The sequence below is a fragment of the Anser brachyrhynchus genome, assembly GCF_964034855.1.
Source record: "Anser brachyrhynchus genome assembly, chromosome: 1".
Lineage (NCBI taxonomy): Eukaryota > Metazoa > Chordata > Aves > Anseriformes > Anatidae > Anser > Anser brachyrhynchus.
The window spans coordinates 2,503,798-2,510,143 of NC_137694.1; positions in this window are offsets into that span (position 1 = coordinate 2,503,798).

Genomic DNA, 6,346 nt, shown 5'->3' on the forward strand with positions numbered 1-6,346 from the left:
TTCCTTTACAACAGCTCTTTTCTATTTGACTTTGCAGTTTTTCAAAAAAATATACTTGTTTTCTCTCTGCAGCAAAATATGCCAGGCTGACATCCCTGGTAGTGAAGATGCCGCCCTGCCTGTGCTACCTGGGAGGGCAGAAAGACAGCAGAATACACTTTTGCAAGGGTCCTCTGTCAAAACAAGCAAAACGAATGAACAAGAAAGTCGAGACCTGGCATGTAAAATTCCCATGCTCCAAACTCATGCAGGTATCAAAGAGAAAGAGAGGAAATTCAGGCCGAGAAGGAGGGGTGAGGAAAGCTTTGATTTTGGAAAGTTGCACTGGGGGGCTGACGAAGGAATGAAAGCATTGCCAGTGCACCAGGGAGCTTTGAGTTAAACACCAGGAAAAGACTATCAAAATACAGACAGGTGAAATTATAACGCGACGAAACCCAAGCGCTGAATAATATTCTGCTGGGGATTGTTTTACCGTACCCCAAGGAGCAAATTTCAGATTGTCTCTGCTTGAAAATCCTTTATGCAAAGAAGACCTTTGGCAACTCATATCTGGATTTGCCATTACAAAGCAACTTTAATCCTCGGTGACTGCAAAGCACTTCTTAGGCTTACCTTCTGCTGCCACGCGGAAACGGGCATGAGGAGGGGACAGTTTTTTGGAACGTGTCTCGAAGGCCTGTGTTATAATGGAAACATCGATGCTGCGATCAGAGAGTGGCTGCAGACCATGTAGGTATGCCTGTAAGAGCTTTAAAAGCTGTCCTGGGGACAGAGAACAGGGCAGCATCCACAATGTGAGTGCTGCAGTGCCAGCTGCAAACCCTGCCTGAGACACAGCAAAAAGTGCGGTGGTTAGCACATGCAGAACCCCTGCAATTAGTGCTACTGGTGACTGGCGTTACAGGAGCTGAGCAGCTTCTTGGTTTATTTTATTGTATTTTACTTATTTTTACTTATTTTTTATTATTTATTTTATTTTATTTTATTTTATTTTATTTTATTTTATTATTTATTTATTTATTTTCAATTCTTGACTCAGATGACCCCAAAAATCAGCTGGCATAAAGCAGTGGGATCCTTAGCTGGAGGCCTTTGTGTGTGGAGGACAGACGGGTCCACATGGGACTCTGGAGCCAGCAGCGTGGAAACCCTTGGAGAAGAGATGTGCCCCCAAAGAAAGAGCCCGGATCGGGAAGGCAGGATAATTGCTTGGCTGATTTTACAAGGAAAAGGAAGACTGCAGTTTGAGGAGAAGACCTAAGCTGGATCCTGGAAGTGGTTCATGGATTACTGATACAGTGCTGAGGGAAGGAGCCGGCAGCCCTCCAGGAGACTTCATCCTTTGCTTTTTTAGGTGTTTGTCTCAGCTTTCCTCCCAGCAACAGGCCAAATACCAACGGGGCTGGGAAAGGTGCTCTGTGGGGCAGGTGGCCACTTTGCAGTGTTTTTTTTAAGGATAGATTGAGTCATTTAGGAGCATCCCTGGTGCTGGTGGAGCGGCCATTGTCCTCTTCCACCTTCATCGTACCCCTTTCCAGGCCATTCAAAAAATTCCTGTTTTTTTCAGTAAATCAGCATTGGGCACTGAAGCAAGAGACCAAAGGTTGATAAAGTTTTGGAGCGTTTTGCCCCGCTATTTGCAACACACAATTCCCAAAATGAAGGGTATCCAGAAGACGGCATTTAAGATTATAAAGAAATATCAGATCCTGAGTCCTAAGAGGTTGGGAACAACTCCAGAAGCCACAAATCCTACACACTGCCCCATTCCGTGGAGCAGGGACCTTCTCAAGGGGGATGCAAGCTCAGTGCTGACACTCTGCTCTCTTCTGCTGGAGAGGTATTTTCCTGCAGAGAATAACAAATGGCCAGAGCCCAGTCGTGACCAGATGGTCCCAATCAGCTGTTGTTTATACCAAGACCTGGGAGGCAGGTCAGTCAAGCTCCCTGACCCTAATATTGTCCGTTGAAAAATAATCAATTTACAAGGCTGGGAAGACTGACCTGTTAGCCTTGTTTGTTGATCCAAGACATAATGGCTCAATAGCTTTAATTATTAAAGCCAGCGCAGACAACCATTGATCCTCCCACTTAGTGCCATCTCTCTAGCCTAGATCTCAGGGGTTTAGAGCAAGGGCATTTGCAGGGAAGAGAGAACAAACCACCTTGTATGGCTGACCCACTGGCATCATCACAGTTTTGGACCCCCCGTATTGGACGTCCAGCTCCCTCCGTCCATCCGTTACACCTTCTCAGAGCAATCGAGTGATGACATTTCTCTGAAAACACAAGTCCCGACTCCTCAGCCAACAAGACGTTGAAAGGACCATTTATAGAGTTGACCCAGATCATCTTTTCTCTCCAACAGTTCAAAAAGCGATTGGCATAAAGGACATTAATCGAGTTGGCGCCGAGAGGTAATTGAAGACAGTAATTACTCAGTTTTTATAGAGCTGGAAATGTAATAAGGATTTTAAGAAAGTAATAACTGAGGCTTTCTGCAGAGAGATCCCCTGGTGCATACAGTTTAGCTGAGGGCCTATCTTTTTGAAAATACATTTTCTTGTAGTTATTACATCACTGGCTTGCTGGGACATCTCTCCTGAGCCTTTGTAGCTGTAATGGGCTTTGCTAAATCTGAATGTACTGTCTCTCTGCTTTCTGAGTTCCTGTGTTGGATTGACACATCTAATGCAGCAATAATACAGGAAACAGAAAACACACCCATTTATGTACTTTGCCTTCTCTCAGCTCGTGGCTCCCTGATCAAACCTGGCAGATTTTTGTCAGTCAGCCAATTTTTCTTTCTGCTTTGGAAGCCGTAGCAAAAAGGATGTGGTTAAATCTCCCAGAGGCATACTCACCTCACATGGCAGCTCCAAAATTTTGTGGTCAAAAGTTGATGCAGATTTTCTCAGCAGGCTCAGAGGACATTTCACCTTGCGGTGTGTTAGGTTGCTTAAATCACAGGACCCCACATCTGAAAGAAAAACTCTGATGAAATGGTAAATTTAGCTCCACTTCAGCTTGATGAAATTTGGCAGAAGCTCTGAATTTACAGAGAATACTCTGAGTTCGGCTGCAAGGGACATCCTCAGGATCCACCCCACATTTCTCGGGTGCTGATGCCTTATGGGCTCTGAAGCTGGAACCTATACCACCCAAGCATTTCTTTCTCCAGCCTCTCTTACTTTTGTCTGAATTACCTACTCAGTTCTTGGGAACTGGACTTCACTCTTGCTGGAATGCTGTGCTGTACCCAAAAAATAAATGCTTCAGAAATTTAATGGTGTCTTAGTTATGACCAGTCTGGCACCCTGTATTTACATGGTGGTTAAGGTTTGGTATGAGTGGGCCCTGGTCCACAAATGATGGCTGCACAAAAAGTGATAAAATGCTAACTACTTCTTCAGGTCTTACTGGTTTCATAATAAACAAACAAAAAATAAATAAAAATAAAAAACCACCACCACCAACAAACACTCTTGGTAACTAAACTTACTGAGTGGAAACTCCTATTTTTGTGAGATTCACGCATGAAAGCTATGTGGAATTTGCTGAGCTCTGGTGCTCTTTCTTTGTAGACCTCACCAGCTGTAGCAAAATCCAGCCCCATGGTGTCAGGGATGCGTTAACAAGAGCATTGCCCTTTGCAGTACCTCTTTGTCTAGCACACACCATGCTTTGAATTCCCATAGCCCACTGTACACCGGCCTCATTTATCTTCTGCCCGTTATCTGTGTCATAAACTGAATATTTACTCTCTTCTTTCTTTCTTTCTCTCTGAGTCTTTGCAGCACCACGTACAAGTTGATTCTCACACACAAAGACCTTCAGAAAGTCCAGAGTTGTCTCTTCAGCTACTGAGGAGACTATAAGTTTTTTCAAGGCAAGCAGAAAACATGTTCAGACTTTGTACAGTGCTGCAGTGCTGACACGGCTGGGTATTGCTGTACCAAGAAGGACCATCGGCCTTGGCTGAACTGGATAGCAGGAGGTGGTGAAACGCTGGTGAAAACCCCAGGCCCACGCTCTCAAGCTCATTTTTTATGTCCCTGTCTTGTGCTATGTGCGCTTTTAGGAAGAGCTGATGACTGGTAATCAAGACCTTTGGTGAACCTTTGCAGACAGCGAAATATTTCACTCACAGTTTTACCACAAGGCTCAGCCTGCCAAGAGCTGGGGCTGTGCATCCCACCAGCCTCCCAGGGCTGGATCTAAGGATGGAATAAATAAATACAATGGGCAAACACTGAGCGATGCTCCCTTGCCTCATTCCCAAGGATGCAACCCAAAATACGTGTGTTGCCTTCACCCACCTCTACTCACACACAGGATCCAGTTCCTCCTTCACATGACTGCATCACTAATTTTTCTGTGTCTGGTATTGAGGTTTGACAAGACAGAGCTGCTTTTATAAATGTTTGAATGTACATCCCAGCTACATCTGGATTCAGAGGTCTTCTGGGCTGGGAGGATGCATTTGTGCTGGGAGGGTGCAAGAGGAAGCCAAAGTCTGACGACCACATTTGGGCTATATCTGGTTCTGGCTCTCCTCCAGGGGCAGACGGCTCATTACTAGCAGAAGGCTTCTGTCCTGCAGGGTTTAGTGGCTTTCTGGATAAAGTCTTTGATAGAACTTCATTTCATGACAAGTCTACCTCCGGTACCTTCTTCTTTGATAGGACCATCCCCTCCCAAGAGAAAAATCTTTCATTTCCTTTGCTGGGATGGGGTCCACCTTGATGACTTCTTGGCTCTGCTCACATGGCTCTGTTTCAGCCACTTCCCTGCCACACAACCAAGCAAAGTTTTCTGGAGCTCCAGGAAGAGAAAACCGTGATTGAACTAATTGCCTGTGGTTCTAGATGCAAAACTTCCCTGCATTGTCTGCGTCGCGTAACTCATCTCTGCATTCACTCGTTCATCTCATTAGTTTTGATTAGAATTGGGGGGGTGGAACAGCGGGGGGGGGGGGGGGGGGAGGGGGGTGATTCTAAGACCTTCTATTGACCCATTCTGGTATATGCTGGAAATTTATTCAGGTCAATTAGACATCTGCCAGTTTCATATTCAAAGGCCATGACATATGTTTGCTCAACAGGGTACGGCAACAAGGAGAAACTGAATTTGCATCCTGAGCAAGGTGGCACAACGGTGTATCAATATCGTTTTTTAATGAGATTTGCTCCCTTTCACAGACTTGAGAAAGTGTAAATTTATGCTAAAATGTCAACAAATGCCAGTCAAACAAAGTTCTGTATCATCCCTGAATGCAAAAGACACAGAGCGATACAGTGAGTCATTACAGCATGTTAACTCCAGGAATTACATTGACTTGCGTTTGGTTACAATTGCCTAAGCTAAAAGCCCCATTTTGCTGCTCTGTGAGCACTTTTTGCCCTCTTCAGAGGCAGTTGTTTCAGTGTTAGGAGACCTATTTCTCCTGTATACATCATATTCATGCCAGTCCACATTTTTTGAAGTCGTGAGCTTCAAGTGAGCCACTCGAAATCTGCAAAACATCAGATTTGTGGGTGCCCAGCATACACTGGTGTTTGTATAAATAGCCCGGCACTTGGGTAAATTGCAGATTTCCATGCTGTTGAGTACGATACAGGTATCTAAATGCCACAGTGAAGGCAGGTAAGAATACCTTGGCTCTAAATGACCTTTCTCTGCAGAGCTAATTAGGTTTACCAGTTGTTCCCGATGAGCTGGTCCTCTTCTTGTGCTGGTCTCTAGCTTCCCAAGGGACCATTTCAGCATCTTCGTATCATGGTACCATGCTGTGCTGATGTCCACTAAACAAAGTTGCGTGCCCAGCCCTGAGCAACTGGCAGTCTAAATAGAAAACACCAACCCCAGGGGCAGCAGAAACATAAAAACACCACGAGGACTTTCACAGGTTTGGGCCACCGAATGGTGGCAGTCAGGAGAATCCAGATGTCCCACATGCACCATGGTGCTGGACTAACAGGGACTCTGCCATTTACTTACATGTACAAAGTAGACGCAGACATATACATGACCTGTAGCCATGTGCATTAAAAATATAGAGGTATATGGCATATGAATCCAGCTCCCTCAGAACCACGCAGCATTGGACTTTTCGTTCTTTGGATGCTAGATGGAGGACACTGATTGATCTGAACATTTCCAGTATTTCTAGCCCATTTGGTCCAAAAAGTAGTTCTTCACCAGTTTAGCTGAGTAGCCCTTCTTTGCCAATTGTCCCAAATGGAAAGTATTATACACGTTTTACATAATTAGCTAATTTCACCAGCTAATTTAACATTAATAGCAAATCTGTGAGTTGAACGCCAGCAAATGAACTCATTAA